The 20,343-nt window shown below is 37.2% G+C and overlaps 1 pseudogene; it reads right to left on the bottom strand.

Annotated features, from left to right (window-relative positions):
• Window positions 1–8,296: 8,296 nt before the first annotated feature.
• LOC129025784 (XK-related protein 3-like) lies at window positions 8,297–9,156 on the bottom strand (annotated as a pseudogene).
• Between the last annotated feature and the right edge of the window lie 11,187 nt (window positions 9,157–20,343).

Raw genomic sequence — 20,343 nt, 5'->3', positions numbered from 1 at the left:
TCTCCAGTATTCCATCAGCGGGCTGAAGTCTCTTTCCATGGTGACTCCTTAGCCGGGGTTCAAGTCCCTTCACAGTCCAGGACTGCTTGGGGCCTGGGCAGAAACATTCTGGACACATACTTCAGCCACCATGTCCACAAGCTCCTAGATCTGTTACTGGTGGAAAATATCTGATTTACTGGCAGCAAATCCATCTGCGTCTTTAGCAATGTCTGTTCTTGCCTCCTCAGGTGAAAGAATTCAACTGATGGGCATAAAGAAGGAAAAAAAAAACCTGAGACAAGTTTCACAGCAGGAGTGGACATTTACTAAAAAGCTTTAGAGCAGGAAAGAATGAAAAGTGCACTGGGAAGCGATACAAATGGGTGACTTGAAGAAGAAGTGTGGCCATTTCCCTTCATTCTGGGACTTAATAGGCTGGCCTAACTTGAGCATCTGGTGCACCTTTTTCCATGATTCTTTCCTAAGCATCAGCTGCCAACAGGCACAGTGCCCTCCTTACCCTTGGGAAGTGAACATAGGCAGTGTGTTTGAGCATGTATATGCATGCCCATCTGAAGCTTCCTCCCTTTTTTTGGTGGAGTGATCCCAGAAAGTCATGCTGTGCCATTGTGTCTCTTAATGTGCATGCCTCAGTTCACTCACCCAGTATCTGAAATTTTATTGGAAGCCCTTGTTCCTCCTCCCTGGAGTGTGAGTTTAATTAACACTTTAATATTACCAGCTGTGTATCAGTAGGAACTTGTCTATCCCTGGCTCCCCTGCCAAATTATTATTTTTAGAGAAGCAATGTGATAACTGTCCAACCATTACCCAATGGCCTGACATTCCTGGCAGATGGATGGCGAGAACCCTCTTCTGCCCCACCCATGCATGTTTAACTTCCTGTAACAGACCCATTGGCCATTTCCAGCTCCAGGTCACTTTTTCTCTGCTGCCTTTCCAGACTCCCAGTGATCAGTGATGCCTCCTCAGGGTTGTTCTGTATCTTGCTCAGGGTATCTTGTTCAGATCTGTATCTTGCTCAAGAACACTTCCTCAGGGTTCTTCTGTATCTTGCTCAATTGTAATCCAGACCTCAGCACATAATACCCATGGGTTGTTCCATTTCAATAAAGGAAAATTAACATTTTCTGAGCACCACCATGTGCAGGTGTCTTGCTCAGGTGAACTCACAGCAACGCTGCAAGGTATGAGTAGTCCCACATGTAGAGGAAAAGGCCGGGATCAGGTGATTGAGTGACTGACTTTCAATCACACAGCTTCCAAGTAACTTCAAGATTATTGATTTCATTTTTTAAATAATTTGTATGTCTTTACTGGTATTTTTAATTTTGAATCACTGTTCTCCTGGGTTCCCTTAGGTCTTTGAGAATAGTAAAATGAAGTAAATTGAAATATTGGATATTATTGAGCGTATTTGGATAACAAATTCTTAACCTCCACTATTCCTTAGTTTGTGGGTTATTTACTTGTTTAGCAACCCTCCAGAGCTATTTTTGTGGTCTGTGTTATTTGTGTTGTATATCCACTTAACCTGTGTTCTGTCACCCTTTTGATCATCTACTGTTCCTGACATATTTTTAAAAAACAATCCAAGAGAAAAAAGGAAAAGAAAGAAAAGAAAAACTGCCCAGACTTTGTATATGGACTCTTTGAGGAACTCTAGTGTTTAGCCCAAAGTCAGGGAAAAGTGAAAAGCTTTGGGGTCTTCTCCATGCATGCATCCAAAAATGGGCATGCTTACATCCTTCTAAATATACCAATAGGAGTCTGAGTGTCGTGGTTCATATATGTAATCCCACCAATTTGGAAGGCTTAGGAGAACAAATCACTTGAGCCAGAAGTACGAGACCAGCCTTGACAACATGGTAAGATCTCTTCTGTTTAAAAAAATACAAAAATAAGCTGTTTCTGGTGGCCCATAATCTGAGATGCTGAGGGGGGAGGATAGGTGGAGTCCAGAGAGGTGAGATGCTCAGGAGGCTAACGTAGGAAGATCATTTGAACCCAAAGAAGTTGAAGCTGCAGTGGATCATGATCATGCCACAGGACTCCAACGTGGGCCACAGGGCAAGTTCTGTCCCTATTTAAAACCTAATCCAAAACAAACAACAACAAACTGTGAGAGTTTTTTGAAGCTGATTTTCCACATCAATTTTATTCCCAGACTCTTCCTTGCTGGCATTTTGTTTGTGTACTGCTTGACCTGACTCTTTTTCCTTGCTACAAGTGGCTCTGACCAGTATATTTCCTTTCCATAAATGCCTCCTGGGAGTCACCTTCTGCCCACAAGAAAGCTCTGAGGTGGGCTAAAGAAAAGCCTATGAGCTAATAATCTCCAAGGGAACCTCAGACATTTTAAATCACACAACCACAATTCTTTGAGATAAGCTCTCTATTTTCCCCATATGCATCAAAAAGCTATATCTAGAATTTAATCTTCTTCACAGTTGCCATGAAGCCATGGAGTAGGTGATGATGGGAAGTTAAAATGCCACATACTCTCTTGCCCAAACTCAGAGGTCAGGTCTTTCTTCATTAAACAATCCCCTGAGTTATGTTATTAGATTCCAGAGCTCCAAAAATCAAGTCTGAGGTCTTCTTCTCTTCCTTATATCTCTTCACTTTTAACCCAATGAACTCTCATGACAGCATAAAATAGAAACTTGATTAAATTTACCTCTCTTTTTAATGTTCAGAGAGGTTTTTTTGAGATGGAGTCTCACTCTCTCATACAGGCTAGAGTGCAGTGGTCCAATCTCGGTTCCCAGCAGCCTCTGCCTTCCAGGTTCAAGGGATTCTCTTGTCTCAGCTTCCTGAGTAGCTGGGATTACAGACATGCACCCCTGTGCCTGGCTAATGTTCTAATTTTTAGTAGAGAGGGGGTTTCACCATTTTGGCCAGGCTAGTCTCAAATTCTTGACCTGAAGTCATCCACCTACCTCAGCCTCCTAAAGTGCTGGGGTTACAAGCATGAGCCATCATGTCCAGACTGTTCTGTTAGATTATATTTCAGGCTGCTTCCATCATTATCATGACAGCTATTCTGTCTTTCATATAATATGAAATAGTTAAGAAATATACGTTTTTGTTAGTAATTTTAATAGATATAAATTTATTATTTTCCAAATTATTAAGAGTTCAGTTAATTCATTTCACCACAGTATGGTAGTTGTTACAAAAAATTAAGTTCCATCTTGGGCCAGTTTAATCTCACAGTCTCTAACTCAACTATTTGAGTGTAAAAATTGACTCAATAATTAGACTATGTAATGTACAGCTCATTTATTATTATTGCATTAGTGGTATTTTATATAATTAAATGTAAAGGTGATATTTTAGGACATTATCATATTCATCTTGCAGAATTATACCCTCCTAAGAAGACAGAGTTACACTGGGTAGTTGTAGGCATTTCGCTACAGAGTTCAAAGCACACTCCTCAGATTTCACTGGGAAATGAAAAGTGAAATGTTATGATGGTTCTGGATAATATGGCCCTAACCAGTAAGGAGATGGCTTGTGTCTTCTGTGATAAAAAGGACAATAAATAATGAATTACTTGAGATTTCCCCACATGTTTGTTTCCTGCATTGTTTGAGTTTTAAATAATAAAAAGTCCAAATAATAACTGTCATAATAAATTTAAGTAATAAAAACATTTCAATAAATTTAAATATAAAATATTTATATTTGTTAGATGAATTAAATGGTCAGTGTACATTTCTCTATTCATGTAGCTTCAACAGGCTCTCAAGTACAGGGAAGAATATGCCAAGTTCCCACCTCTAAATGTCTTATAGCTAGGATGGATAGAAATGGAAGGAGTGAATAAAAAATTAACATAAGCTTATCTGCAACTCAACTGAAATCTTGTTTCATAAATAATCTATAGATGTGGTATTGAAACATTTAATACTGAAATTACAAAGTTGTATTTTTTACTATAATATTAAACACTTACAAAGAAGTTATTACATCTCAGAATTTTAGCTTAAAATGGTGGATATAATAGTAAATAACATTGAAATAGCTCCTCACTGTACACAATAACAGTTAATAGTGAAGCAGAAAGGAAGAAGAATAGAAAGAAAAAGAAAAGAGATGTGTTTTATTCATCAAAAAGAAGAATAATTCTAGACCCTCAGTGAAAAATCAGTTGAATAGGGTGACACAGAAGCAGGAAATAAATGAAGATGTTGATACTATCATTTAGGGAATGATGAATGATGACCTCAACATTTGTAAGTGGTAGATAATAGAAAAGTTAATGTAGATAAAATATGAAAGAGATGAGGGAAAATAATATATTTGGAATACCTCAGTTTTTATGTTATATAGATGATGTATTTTTAGACAAAATAATTATGGAAGAGAGAGGCATGAAGAAAGTGTAAAGAAGTTCAGAGGAGGTTATCAATTTAGCTATCTTAATCTTGGGGTGCTTGTTAAAAAAGAAAAGCACAACATATAGGAATCCAGAGGTCATAACACTGATTGAATTCCTTAGAACTACAGGTTTAAAATAGAAGAGGCTTTTGTCTCAAAACAACATAAATAAAAAGCCAGGTGTGGTGGTGTGCATCTGTAGTCTCAGCGACTGTGGAGACTAATGCAGGAAGATTTCTTGAGCCCAGGAGTTTGAGGCTGTAGTCAGTCAAGGTCTCACAACTGCTCTCCAGGCTGGGTGAACATTTTCTTAAGGAAAGAAAAGAAAAAAGGAAAGGAAAAGAGAAATGAGAAAGGGAAGGAGGAAGAGGTGTTCTGTGTAGTTACATTAGTGGTCTCACGAACAGACATCTGTGAGATAAAATGAAACAAAGGGCACTTAAAATTAAATAGAGAAATCAGAGGAAAGTTGAATCATATAATCCAAAGCAAAATAGTATTTCAGGAATGAGGGTGTGAATCAGTTGTGTAGATACACATGACTGCTTGAGTAATATGCAACAGACAAGTGAAATATGGGATTTAGTGACAAGTATAAGATATGATTCTGAAAAACAGGGTAAATGCCCGAAGAAAGGAGGGTTAAGAGAAATAAAATTACACCTTGTCATGGCAAACTCTTTCCATGAGTCTTTCTATCATGGAAAATAAACAAATGAGTTGACGGTGCCATATGAAGGACTAAGACAAGCAGCATGTTGATCTAGTAAAGAAAATGATCAAGCCTGGTTTGGTGGCTCACACCTGTACTTCCAGTACTTTGGGAAGCTAAGGTGGCGGGTCACTTGAGGTTTGTTCGAGACCAGCCTTGGCAACAGAGTGAAACCCCATCACAATTCAAAATTCAAAATTTAGCCAAGCATTGGTAGTACATGCCTCTAACATCAGATACTCAGGATGCTGAGGCAGGAGAATCACCTGAATCTGGAAGGCTATGGTTGCAGTGAGCTGAGATTGTGCCAGAGACTCCGTCTCAAAAAAAATTAAACTAAAATAAAATAAAAAGTAAAGAAAATGATCCTGTAGGTAGAGTGAAGAAGTAATGGTACAGAGAGATAACAAATAATAAGTAAATCAGTGTTTTAAGAAGCTCTGAAATCCAAAGCACAGGTGAAGAGAGTCATAGATAGGAGCAGAAAAATAATACACACATCTACAGGAGCTTTGTTTTTGGTGGTGATTTCTCATGAAAAAGAAACACAAAAGAAAGTGTCAATAAGAAAGTTGTCTCCACTGGTTGGTAGAAAAATAATGGAGAAAACAACAACAACAAAATAATGTAAATTATATAACATTAAGCTTTAGCGTTCTTCATCCCTTCCCATCATGATTGTTTCCCCAAGAAATAACAGAATCCAAATAGTCAAAACAGAAGAAAACATTAGCTTATATTACTCTCTATGTATATTAAGCCAATTTTATTTTAATTGTAATTTGTTCTTTCAAAATTTTTATTTTAAATTAACAAATGTAAATATTTATGGGACACAAACTGATTTTTATAATGTATGTATATATTGCAAAAGAATTAAATTGGGCTAGTTACCATATCTATCATCTCACATAGTTGTGATTACTTTCTTGTGGTAGGAATATATAAATTCTACTTTTTAAATAATCTGTTTATCTGAGATAGAATTCAACCTCTGCCTCCCTAGTTCAAGTTTTTCTCTTGCTCAGCCACTCGAGTAGCTAGGATGACATGCGCATGCCACCAAACCTGGCTAATTCTTGTATGTTCAGTAGAGGCAGTGTTTCATCATTTTGGCCAGGATGGTCTCAAACTCCTGGCCTCTGATGATCTTCCCACCATAGGCGTTCAAAGTGCTTGGATTTCAGACATGAGCCAACATGCCTGCCCTTTGTTTTTATTAATCAATTTTGAAGTTGACTTTTATTAACTGTGGTCACCATTCAGTGCAATGGATTTCCAGAATGCCTTCCTTTCTCACTGAAATATTTTACCCTTTGATGAACATCTCCCCTTTCTCTATCCACTCCTATCACCACCATCCACTCCAATCTCTGACTCTTTTCTTCTGTGTTTCTTTAAAGTGTCAGGGCCTTGCTGCATTGCCCAGGCTGGAGTACAGTGGCACAAGTATGGCTCACTGGGTCCTAAAACTTCTGACCCCAAGTGATCCAACCACCTCATCCTCCCAAAATGCTGGAGTTACAGGCATGAGCCACCACATCTGACATATTCACTGTTTGAATGAGTTCAACTTTTTAGAGTTTATATATAATTGTGATCACCCTATACTTGTCTTTCTGTGCCTCTCTTATTACACTGAGCATAATATCTTCTATTTCCATTCACTTGGTCACAAATAAATAACAGGACTTCCTCCTGTTTTTAAGGCTGTATAGTATATCTCATTGTATGTATGTGCCACACTTTATCTGTTGATCTGTTGATGAGCACTTGGGTTGTTACTGTATCTTGGCTATTATGAATAACGCTGAGATGAATATAGGACTGCAGATATCTCTTTGATATACTAATTTTATATGCTTTGAGCACATATTTTGAAGTAGAGTAGCTGGATCATGTGGTAATTCTATTTTTAATTTAACTTTATTTTTGAAACCTCAATTCTATGACCCCAAAAGCACAGGCTACAAAAGCACAACAAAAAAACAAATGGATCACATTACATCAAACTAAAATGTTTCTGCACTGCAAAGGGAAAAAGGAAACAAATAACAGATTGAAGAGACAACTGAATCGCTTAGAGAAAATATCTGCAAACCATATATATGATAAACGGTGAATAATAAATACATACAAGGAACTCAAGCCACTTAACAACAACAACAACAAAAATTAAGCCTATGAAATATGTTCAAAGGACCTGAATTTACATTTCTCAAAAGAAGACATACAACTAGCCAACAACTCTAAATTTAATATTGATTAATTGATTGATTTGAGATGGATTCTCACTCTGTGATCCAGGCTGGAGTGCAGTGATATGATCTCAGCTCACTGAATCCTCCACCCACTGGTTTCCAGCAATTCTGCCTCAGCCTCCCTAGTAGCTGGGATTACAGGTATGTGCTACTTCTCCCAGCTAATTTCTGAACAACTGTATATTTAAAGATGCTCACCACCACCATCAGGGAAATGTAAATTAAAACCATCAACGAGACCTCCTTTCACACATGTTGGAATGGCCATTACTGTTAAGATGAAAAATGACAAGTGTTTTTGAGAATGCAGAGCACAGAGAATCCTTGTGCACTATTGGTAGGAATGTAAATATTAATTTAATGTAAATATATTAATATTATATTATTAACCTGATGATTTCTTTTTAATAGAACAGGTTTTGTGCTTTAAGATGCATTAATATGAATTGTTTTCTGTTCGCCAGTTTAATGAGAAAGACTTTAGTTACCTTAAATTAATATAAATAGGAGCATGCTCATAAGACTTCTCTTTCAGGTTCTCCTTAAGTACAGAATGAAAACTATAGGAAGTACTGTTTCTGAAAAGAAAATATTCGCTGATAATGTACATGCTAGATTACAAGCACTTGTTAAATTAAAGGCATACGTTCCAAAAATGTACTAGGTGAAAAATGCATTATGAGTTATTATTTTTTTTTTCTGCTCAGATTTTGGACACAGATGGATTTTTGATTTCGTTTTGTTTAAAAAGTTGTACAATTATATTGAAGAAAATAAAAATTACTAATGCATAGTAACAGGAGAAAAATCAATTTTATTAGAAACTACTTTCAAGACTTGCTGTTTATATTTTTATGAGTATCTTTATAAAGTCATATTCAGCCTCTTTACTCTTTGTTCTGTGAAAGTATATATGGATATTGCATACTTTTTATAGAAAATATCCAACCCTTCTCCATGAATGATAGTAATTCCTCAGCTGCTTATTTTTATTCTTTTAATTGAGTTTTCTCTAGATGTTTACACAATATCACAGTGCTTCTGGATGATTTTCTGTATGTCCTGGCAATACTTTCTCTGATCACCTTGGATGCAGACATTGACAGAAGAGGAGCATAAAGCCAATGGCTAATAGGTAGGTTATGATGAGCTATACGGCAATTAATGAGTCGCAAGACTTCAGTAAAATTTTCCCTCCAAAGAACTGAAATACCAATATTATTATCACATTTTCTAAAACCGGAAAGCTGCAGTGTTGGATTCTATGGCCCACCTCTGTCTCTTGTCAATTATTTTCTCATTTGACAGCTGCAGTTTCACTGATGACCAGCAGAGAAGTTGATGGCAGCATATAGTAGCATGATTAAGATATTATTAAGATAATAAGATCCATACTGTACCCACCATGCTGGAATTATTTTCTGTGTTGCTATGAAAATGAACTCCACTTTTCCAAAACTGCAGCCATGGTGCCAAAACTAATACAAAATATATGATTAATAGAAAGGGTAGGGTCCTCACTTTCAGAGATGCAGGGAAAAATTCCAGAGTCACTACACGTGAGATAATCACCAAGGAATGCCATATCATGACAAAGATGAATTTTATTACCCATAGCTTAATGGCAGCAAAGTCATTGCAGGTGTGGATTGCTAGTATGTTGCAGTGAATGGCCCCATACACAACTGATAAGAGAGAACATGTAATCAGCAATGCTACTAATGGTAAACATGAAAATGTTAGAGAATAATTTTTATTAGTAATGGCCACTTTCTCTTTTAAACTTGCCATGTTAACATATACGCCTTCCAACCCACCTCCTTCAGAAAATAATTTACTTAAAAGAAACAAAAAAAAAGTGCTAACTTTCAATTATCAGGGATTTATTAAATTTATGCATACAAAATATATATTACTTCTGGGAAAAACAAATAATAAGAGAATACACATATACTCATATTTATAAACTTAAATACACATTCTCTCAAAGGAAATAACTGGAACAGATGAAATTGGATAGATACATTCATATCTGATGCTATAAGGTGTAACAGCACATACAAAGAATTCTCAATTAACAAAAAATAAAATTACCTGAATTAGATCTTGAAAATGTAGTTTCTTTTTTGTAGAAAGTTAGAGTGTAAAGTAGGAAATTACAGTGTAAAATAGGAGGCAAATGTAATATAAACTGTGTTTTAGACTATGTTGATAACAGAAAATAGCAAATAAGCTGTGGAGTTAAAGTAAATCCTGGAAGTAGAACTTAACAGATTTTGCCGAGTGATGGAATACAAGGTACTAGAGAAGCAGAAAAACTGTAAGTTTTAGAAATTAAGTGGTATATGTGTACGTGCTTTTGTTTGTGTGTATTTATGTAATTTTATCAGAAAAACTTTTCATAAGCAAATTAATTTAATTTTGACATTGTTCTCCAAATAATTAGACTAGTACGCACAAGAAAGAAAACCAGAATTATAAAGTAGTTGAATAATCAGTTTAAACAATTCTGTACTACATTCAGTTGAAAGAGTAAAAATTCATTTCACATATACAGGCGGATTAAAAAAAAACACTCTTCATACACAACGAAATGAAGCCAGAAAACAAAAAGAGGCCAAATAGTCATCGCTCATCTAAAGTAATTACTCATTTTATAACACCATTTAGAAAATGAATATCAAGAGTCCATTTATTCCTTCAGGAATACCCAAAGAGAAACTCTAAAGCAATAACAGTCTGAACTGCATTTATGAGAAATAAGACTGAATAAAAATAAATGACCTAAAAATTAAATATTAGAAAGTAATTTTAGCTGGGTGTAGTGACTCATACTGTAATCCTAGCACTTTAGGAGGCTGAGGTGAGTAGATCACTTGAGCCCAACAAAACAACAATGACATCAACAACAACAACAACAGCAACAAGAAAACACACAAAAAAATGTTAGCCAGGCATGGAGGCACATGCCTGTAATCTCAACTATTCAGGAGGCAGAGGTGGGAGGATTGCTTGGACAAAGGAAGTAGGCATATAACTTTTTTGCCTTGGGACTTTTATATCCCTTTCCCCTGAGCCCAGCACTTTAGGAGGCTGATACTCAGGGTTAATCTTATAGACCAACCCAGGCAACAGATCAGAAACTATGATCTCAGCAGAACGGACTTCAGTTCCAGTCAATATTCCTATTGATTGACTACAGTAACCTCAGGTACCAAATAAAAGACACAGGGCAGACCATGGAAGCTACAGGCCTTGGGTGCACCCATTGCTGAACTGTGTGCTACAGGTGCAATCTGGCCCTGAGTCAGATTTGCTGGTCACATTACTCCAACCATGAAAGTCTGCTCATTAGTGTTTCCCCTAGTGCTACCAGGGCTGAAGCTGTCTTCGACTTAAAGACTTTAATTTCTTTCTTCTCCTTGCCCTGAATCTCTGGACAGGCTTACCATGGAAGAAAGCTTCCAAACAAAGCCAAACCATCTACATTGAATTAGGCACCTACATCACTGTGCAGACATTGATGCATAGTCACAAGGATTAGGATCGATGAGAGAAAGATGATGGCATCAAGTGGTCAAAATAAGGTGTCAGTGGTGACTGACCCAAAAGAGATGGGCATGGACACATTGCCTGACAAGGAACTCAAAATGGTTATTTTATGACAATGCAGTAGACTTCAGGAAAACACAAAGAATTCTGAAATTTATCAGATAAACTTACCTGAGAGATTAAAATAATGGGAGAAAAAACAAACAGAAATCTTGAAGAATAAAACACCACAAAATAAAAAATGCAATTGACAGCAATGACAACAGAAGTGGTCAAGCAGCAAAACTCAAACATAAGTCAATTCAAAGTATACAGTCAGAGGAGCAAATATAAATAAGATTCATGAGATTAATGGGATAACATCAAAACAGCAAAGGTATCAGACACTGGCATTCAAGAGTGTGGTAGAGCTGGGCATGATGGCTCATGCCTGTATTCCCAGCACTTTGGGAGGCCAAGGCGGGAGGATCAGATGTTGTCAAGAGCCTGAGAGCAGCCTGGCTACATGGTGAAACTGTTTCTCTATTAAAATACCAAAATTAGCCAGGTATATTGTTGGACATCTGTAATCCCAGCTACTCAGAAGGCTGAGTTTGGAGAATCACTCCAACTCAGGAGAATCTCTGGAACCCAGGACTTGGAAGTTGCAGTGAGTCACAATCACACCATCGCACTCCAACCTAAGAGACAAGAGCAAACCTCCATCTCAAAAAAAATGTATAAAAAAGAGTAGAAAGCTTGTTTAGAGAAATAATGAGAAACCTTTCCAAACTTAAATAAAAATATAAATATTCTGCCACAGGAATATCAAAGGTTTCCAATCATATTCAATTTCAATAAAAATATCTGCATGACTTAATATAACCTAACCAGCAAATATCAAAGACAAAGAGAGGATACAGAATTAAGCAGGAGAAAAAAAAGAAAATATTATATCAGGAATACAAGTATATAAGTAATATATGCATATATATAATACAAATGTTAATAGATCCAAAGACAGACAAAAAGTGCAAGATAATAATAGAAAACTTCAGCACCTTACTTTCTGCAAAGAATAGATAATGCAGACTGAATTCAATAAGTAAGCATTGGATTAAAATGCCCTGTAGGGCAAATGCTAAAAACAGCTACTGAACTATCCATCCAAGAGCTATAAAATAAACATTCTTCTCCACTGCATACATGGAAGATCTTCCAGGATACGTCATACATCAGGCAAAAAAAAAATCACATCTTAACAAATTTGAAAAGATCAAAGTCTTATCAAGTATCTTTTCTGAAACCACTAAGTCATAAGTATATCAAAATTAAACAACATAATCCTGAACAACCAATGAGTCAATGAAGACAATAAGGAGAAAACACCGTGTTTCTTGAGTCAAAAATAGAAACACAACACCCCAAAACCTGTGGGATACAATCAAAGCAGTTTTAAGAGGGAAGTTATGGCAATAAATGCCTTCATCTAAAACAAGATATCAAATACACAACTTGATGTTTCAATCAAGGAATTAGAAAAACAAAAAGCTAAACTTAAAAGTAAAAAAGCCCCTAATAAAGAAAATCAGAGCCAAAAAAGAGATACCATAACTGACACCAAGAAACAAATTAATGGAAAGAAATCGAATCAGCTGTAAAAAGTCACCTATTAAGGAAAAGCCCAGGACCTGATGTATTCACTGCTGCATTCTACCTACCACAAAAAGGAAACTACTGCCACTTTTTTTTTTAACCTAGTCAAAACAAAAACATAAAAGTAAAAAGGAAGATATGGGAACTGTTCCAACTCATTCCATGGGGATGGCATTAGGCTGATTACTAAACCAGACAAGGATACAAGAAAAAAGAGAAAACTATAGGCTAATATAACTGATAAACATAATGCAAAAATCCTCAACACAATACTGGGAAAATAACTTATAATGCACATTTAGGAAATCATTCACCATGATGAAGTGAGATTACAGGGATGCAGGAATGGTTTAATACACGAGAATTATTAAATGTCATAGATTACATCAACAAAATAAAGAACAAAATCTACACAGTCATTTCAATATATGAAAAAAAATTAACAAAGTTCAACGTTTGTCACTATAAAATCTCTTAATAAATCATGTGTAGAACAACTGTAACTCAACACCACAAATGACATAGACCCAAATAACCAGATAACACTATATATAATGAACCCTTAGCTAATATCACACTGAATGAGAGTTAAAAGTTGAAAGCTTTGCTGTGAAGATCTGAAAGAAGACCAGGATGTTCACTTTCACTACTTATATTAACATAAAACTGAAAGTCATTAGCCAGGTAAATTAGTCAAGAGAAAGTGAGAAAAGGCACCCAAATTGGAAAGGCAGAAGTAAAATTGACCAAATCTGCTAATGACATAATATGGGAATCCTTAAACATACCACTGAAAAGTAGTTAGAACTAATTCTGAAAGTCAGTGATGTTTCAGCTTACGAAATCAACATATACAATTCCATAGCATTTCCATACACTAATAGCAAAATATATATAAAGAAAAACTTAAGAAAAATTCTCATTTACAATAGCTATGGGGGATAAAAAGGAGTAAATTTAACCAAGGAGGTAAAAAACATCTGCATTCTGAAAACTATGAAACATTAATAAAATGTTAAAATGACATAAATAAATGAAAATATATCTATGTTTCGACATTCATTGATTGGAAAAAGTAACAGGGTTAAAATGTTTATATGATCCAAAGCAGTGCACAGATAGAATGCAATCTCTATCAAAACACCAATCACATTTTTCACAGAAATGGAAAAAATCCTAAATTAATACAAAAGCACACAGACACACGCACAAAAAACCTGAATAGTCAAAGCAATCGTGAAGATGGCAGTGCGGTTGGGGAGTGAACCCACAGAACTGGAGATGTCACAATGCTATAAACCGATACAATAGAATACAGTGAACAAAAATAAATTTACACCTGTATAGCCAACTGATATTCTGCAGAGGTGCCAAGAACACAAAACGAGAAAATGTCAGTCTCTTCAATAAGTGGTGCTGGGAAAACGAGAGGGCTACATGCAAAAGAATATAATTAGAACCCTATCTCTCACCACATACAAAAATTAACTCACATGGATTAAAACGCCTACTGCAGTGGTGTGCCCCTGTAGTTTCAGCTACTCAGAAGTCTCAGACAGGAGGAGCACCTGAGCCTAGCTGTTCAAAGCTGTAGCATGAAACACTTATACCACTGTACTCCACACTAGGTAATATAGTGAGACCTCTCGTATAAGAATATATTTTTAAAAACATTTAAAAATAAAGATGTAATGAAAACACCAAACTGTCAAACTAGTAGAATAAATCACAAAACACATTTAATGACGTTGGTCTGGCAAGAATATTTTTCGGATAAGACTTCAAAAACACAAGCAAAAAACACACAAACAGAAAAATGAGGTTACATTATACTAGAAAACTTCCATACAGCAAAAATGAAAATAAAATAAAATAAATCACCAGAGTGATAGACTGAGAGAAAATATTTGCAAACTGTACATCAGACAAGGAGTTAATAATCAAAATATACCAGGAACTAAAAAGGATTCAAAAGAACAAGAGAATAATAACCCGATTAAAAATAAGTATCTTCTGTTTTCAAAAGAATATACACACAGAGCTAACAGGTATGTGTGTGTGTGTGCGCGCGCGCGCATGTCTGTGGCTGTGTGTATATATATGTATATGATTACTCTCTCTCTATATATATATATATACACGTACACACACACACATAAATATGCGTATAGTAATCTTAACATTTCTCATGATCACAGAATTGCAAACTCTACCTTCCAGGTTCAAGCGATTCCACTGCCTCAGCCTCTAAAGTAGCTGGAATTAGAGGCGCATGCCACTCACCCAGCTAGTTTTCTATTTTTAGTAGAGATGGGGTTTCACCATATTAGCTAAGCTGACCTGGAACTGCCAACCTCAGGTGATCTGCCCGACTCAGCCTTTCAAGGTGCTGGGATTAGAGGTGTGAGCCACCATGCTCAGTCTATTGCAAGAAATTTAAGAAATTTATAAAATTTCATAAATTGACCTTGTAAAAAAGAATAAGTTGGCCAGGCACGATGGCACAGACCTGTAATCCCAACCCTTTCGGAGGCCAAGGTGGGTGGATCACGAGGTCAGGAGCTTCATACCAGCTGGACCAGTATAGTGAAACCCCATCTCTACTAAAAACACAAAAATTATCTAGGCATGGTGGTGTGCGCCTGTAGTCCCAGCTACTCGTGAGGCTGAGGCAAGAAAATCCCCTGAACCTGGGAGCTGGAAGCTGTAGGGGGGTGAGATAACACCACTGCACTCCAGCCTGGGTGACAGAGCGAGACTCTGTCTCCAAACAACAAATATAGCAACAAAATGAGGTCTGTTTTTACTACATGGAGATTTGTTAGTTCTGATATTGTCAGGAGTTTTATTTACTGATCTCAGACTGCTGTGCTAGCAAACAGCGAGACTCCATGGGGTAGGACCCTCCGAGCCAGGTGCGGGATATAATCTCCTGGTGCCATTTTTTAAGCCCGTCAGAAAAGTGCAGTATTAGGGTGGGAGTGACCCAATTTTCCAGGTGCCGTCTGTCACTGCTTTCTTTGACTAGGATAGGGACCTCTGACCCCTTGCACTTCTCGAGTGAGGCAATGCCTCACCCTGCTTCAGCTCACACACGGTGTGCTGCACCCACTGTTCTGTGCCCACTGACTGGCACTCCCTACTGAGATGAACCCAGTACCTCAGATGGAAATGCAGAAATCACCCATCTTCTCCATCGCTCACGCTGGGAGCTGTAGACCGGAGCTGTTCCTATTCGGCCATCTTGGCTGCCAGTCCAGTACTTTTCAAAAAGCAACATTAGGAGATAATGTCGGCTGAGCACGGTGACTCAAGTCTGTAATCACAGCACTTTGGGAGGCCGACGTGTGCAGATCACAAGTTCAGGAGTTTGAGACCATCTTGGCCAACATGGTGAAACCCCATCTCTACAAAATACATATATATATATATTTAACCAGTCGTGGTGGCACACCTGTAGTCCCAGCTTCTAGGGAGGCTAAGCCTGAGGAATCACTTGAACACAGGAGGCGGAGGTTGCAGTGAGCCGAGATCTTGTCCCTGCACTCCAGCCTGGATACAGAGCTAGACTCCATCTCAAAAATAAATAAATAAATAAAACAAAAGAGAGAGAAAGATAACATCAATCAGGCACAATATCTAATCTTAAAGATTACCAGAAAAATGAAACAAATGCATAAATAACTTGAGAATACGTGAAATACATTAAAGTTACACAAATTTGCTATGCATTTATATATACATATATGCATATATGTATATGGAATATTGCTTGCACTTTAGGACACATTACATGTTATAACAATTAAAATATGATTCACATTTTATATTTAAAAATATAAACATCATTGATATATCATTATGAAAATGTCTTACCTAAACTGGTGTATGTTACAAACAAGTAAATATATTTCTGTAAATAAAATCCCTATGATCTGAATCTTTTCTTCTAAGGACGTTAAGTACTCCTTTTAGTAACTGATCACTCTGGCTCAAGTTGTTACATTTCTGTGAAAAAGAAGTATTCATTGGTGTAATAGAATCAAGATTACAAAACAGCTTCTATCTGAATTAAAAGAGTCTCGTTCTTATAAAGAGCAAATGTCTCACAAAGAAAATTATTAAATACAATTCCTCTTTGAGAGAGAAAATAAAGAGCTGTGGTAAATTTTATTGTAGATTTTTTATGCTGCTATAATTAAAACAACAACAACAACAACAACACTTCCACAACTTCAACAGAATAATTTAAGACATTTAGTTATTTACATTATCACTAATTTTAATTTTATGTTACAGTTTTTTACTAAAATACTTTTCAATTTAACCAGGAGAAAAGTAAATTAAAAAAATATAAACTTTAGTGATTTCCTAAATAATTGTGAATATTCAATACACAAAATAATTTAATCTTGTTTTTCAGAGGGCTGAGAAATCACTATTCATTACCATAAAATAATTTTTAAAACTCACAGGTGTTATAATGTGTAAGCATGCATTTGTGTATGGCAGATACATCAAATAGAGTCACATAAATTTGCTGATTTGAATTTGCAGACAACAGAATTTACTTCTAAGTATGTAATTACTCCAAAAAACAAAACAAAACTAACAGCTGTGCAATTACCTGACTAGAAAGTGATAGAGCAGGAGCATTTCATCTTTTTTTTTATTTTATTATTATTATACATTAAGTTTTAGGGTATATGTGCCCAATGTGCAGGTTTGTTACATATGGATCCATGTGCCATGTTGGTGTGCTGCACCCATTAACTTGTCGTTTAGCATTAGGTGTATCTCCTAATGCTATCCCTCCACCCTCCCACCACCCCACAACAGTCCCCAGAGTGTGATGTTCCCCTTCCTGTGTCCATGTGTTCTCATTGTTCAATTCCCACCCATGAGTGAGAACACGCAATGTTTGGTTTTTTGTCCTTGGTGATAGTTTACTGAGAATGATGCTTTCCAGTTTCATCCATGTCCAGCAGCTTCATCTTGAACAAATACTGCCACATTAACTTCCAGCTCTCTTTTTAACCTCGTGCATTTCAAGGAAATCACTTTTCTACTTACTACAAATAATAAGCACATTCCTTTCCCTTCAGGTGCACTAAGATAGGGAAGCTAGAAGCAGACATGGGGGATATGCCTACAACTCCAGAAAGATGTATGAAAACAGGCACAGAATGCTCTCTGTCAGAAAACCACAACAAAGAGACACAGAGGCAGTCAAAGCCTCTGATAAGCTCTGTGAGGCTGAATCATGAAAAACTCTTAGTCTGTTAACAGAGTGTGGCTCTGACTTAACCTGGCCAGCCCCCTCTCTCACACTGACTAAAAATAAACCTGTCCCTGTTGTCTGTCAAGTCACCCTTCAGGTTTCTCTCCTTTCTTTAATCCTTACAGTGGTTGCTGAAACCCTGGACCGGTATTGGTGGCAGAGGCTCCCTTACATCCCAGGAAGCTGTGGGCAATGGCAGCTTATCCTAAGTTAACTCCTGGGTCCTGAGAGTCTCTGGCCACCTGCCCCATCTTTTCTCTCATTTTACTCTCCAAGTGATCTGTGTGAGGACAACTGACCTGAAGGAAACTGCAAGGCTCAGGCCAGGGCTCTAAATCCCTCAAGTCTCAGGAATCCATCTCTAACACTGGCTCCCTCTTTCCTCTTCTCTCTCTCTTCCTCTCTCTCTCTCCCTCTCTCACTCTCTCTCTCTCTCTTACTCTCTCTTCCTCATGTGACTCCAGTCTGGCAGTCCCTTTGCCAATTCCAACTGGAACAGACAACACTAATTCAGCCACCTGGTAAGATTTAACCATTTCCTGCTTTGCTTCTGGTAGCAGAGAAAGTCCAGACTGCTGTCCACTTCCTCAAAGGACCAATGGGACTAAGCTCGAGCAAACCCTGGGGACACACAGTGCTTTCTCAGCATAACTGTCCTCTTTCAGAAGGAGGATTCCAGGTCTCTGTCTATTGTCTGAGGACATCTAGAACAAAACAAAGCTATTTCAAAATACCTTTATAGCAAATGCAGCTTCCAAGAAACGTCAATAATTAAGTATGTGAATGTACAAATATATCATTCAGTTGTACCCATAGGAAAGGTTTAGTATTACTGATATTTACAAGAAAAACAGACAAACAAAAAAACTTAACAGGTTTTACATTAAGGTCAAAAATTGCCAAAAGTTACATTATAACATGTAATTGAAAGTGCTAAACATAAATTTTCATGCAAGGTGTACAAAAACAGTAAAAATTTAAAAATTGTAAGAAGACTTAAAAATGTACATTTTGATTAAAAAGTTAAAAATAGGTTTGGGCAGACACTGAGCTAGCTTGAAGAGTTTTTTTTTTTTTCTTACCCCAGGGGCACTTGAAATGTCAGAAAGAAAGAACCATTCACTCCCTTGAAAGGGGGTGAACCCATGGAACCAAGTGGTCTAGCTCAGTGGATGTCACCCCCGTAGAGCCCAGCAAGCTAAAATCCACTGCCTTGAAATTCTCGCTGCCAGCACAGTAGTCTGAAGTCAACCTGGAATGCTTGAGATTGGTGGGGACAGGGATATCTACCATTACTGAGGCTTTAGTAGGTGGTTTTTCCCTTCACAGTGTAAAGAAAGCCACTGGGAAGTCACGGCAGCTCAGCAAAGCTGCTGTAGCCAGACTGCCTACCTAGATTTCTCCTCTTTGTTCAGAGCATCTCTGAAAGAATGGCAGCAGCCCCAGTTTGGGGGTTATAGATAAAACTTCCATCTCCCTGAAACAGAGCCCCTGGGGGAAAGTGTGGCTGTAGGCGCAGCTTCAGCAGACTTAAACCTTCCTGCCTGCTGGCTCTGAAGAGAGCTGCAGATTTCCAAAAGACTGCCTTCACAAGTGGGTCCATGAAGCTCATGCCTCTTGACTGGGAGGCTCCTCCTGGCAGGGATCAACAAACATATCATAGAGGAGTGCTCTGGCTGGCACCTGGCAGGTGCCCCTCTGGGATGAAGCTTTCAGAGGAAGGAACAGGCAGCAATCTTTGCTTTTCTGCATCCTCTGATAGTGACACACAGGCAAAAATGGTTGGAAGTAGACCTCCAGCAAAGTCCAGCACACCTGCAGCAGAAGGGCCTGATTGATAGAAGGAAAACTAACAACAGAAAGGCATAGTGTCAACATCTACTAAAAGGATTTCCTCTCTATATAGGAATATATATATATATATAAAAATATATTCAGGTTTTATTTATATATATATATATACACATATATGTGTGTGTGTATATATATATATATATTCAAAGGTCACCAACATCAAAGAACAAAGGTACATAAATGAACAAAGATGAAAAAAGAAATCACAAAAAGGCTGAAAATTCCTAAAACAAGAACACCTCTTCTCCTCCAAAGGATCACAACTCCTCGCCAGCAAGAAAACAAAAGTGAGTAGAGAATGAGTTTGAGGAATTGACAGAAGTAGGTTTCAGAAAGTGGGTAATAACAAACTCTTCCGAGCAAGAAAGAATGTTCTAACCCAATGCCAGGAGGCTAAGAACCTCAAAAAAAGGTCAGGGGAACTGCTAACTGTAATAACGAGTTGAAGGAAAAACATAAATAACACAATGGAGCTGAAAAACACAGCACAAAGACTGCATGAAGCATACACAAGTATCAACAGCCAAATCAATGAGGTGGAAGAAAGGATATCAAAGACTGAAGATCAATTTAATGGAATGAAGCATGAAGAAAAGGTTAGAGAAAAAGGAATAAAAAGGAACAAACAACGTCTCCAAGAAATATGAGACTATGTG

The sequence above is a fragment of the Pongo pygmaeus genome, chromosome Y, assembly GCF_028885625.2.
Source record: "Pongo pygmaeus isolate AG05252 chromosome Y, NHGRI_mPonPyg2-v2.0_pri, whole genome shotgun sequence".
In the NCBI taxonomy this organism is placed as follows: Eukaryota; Metazoa; Chordata; class Mammalia; order Primates; family Hominidae; genus Pongo; species Pongo pygmaeus.
The sequence above is the reverse complement of the archived record's forward strand: the minus strand, read 5'-3'. Positions and strand labels throughout refer to the sequence as shown.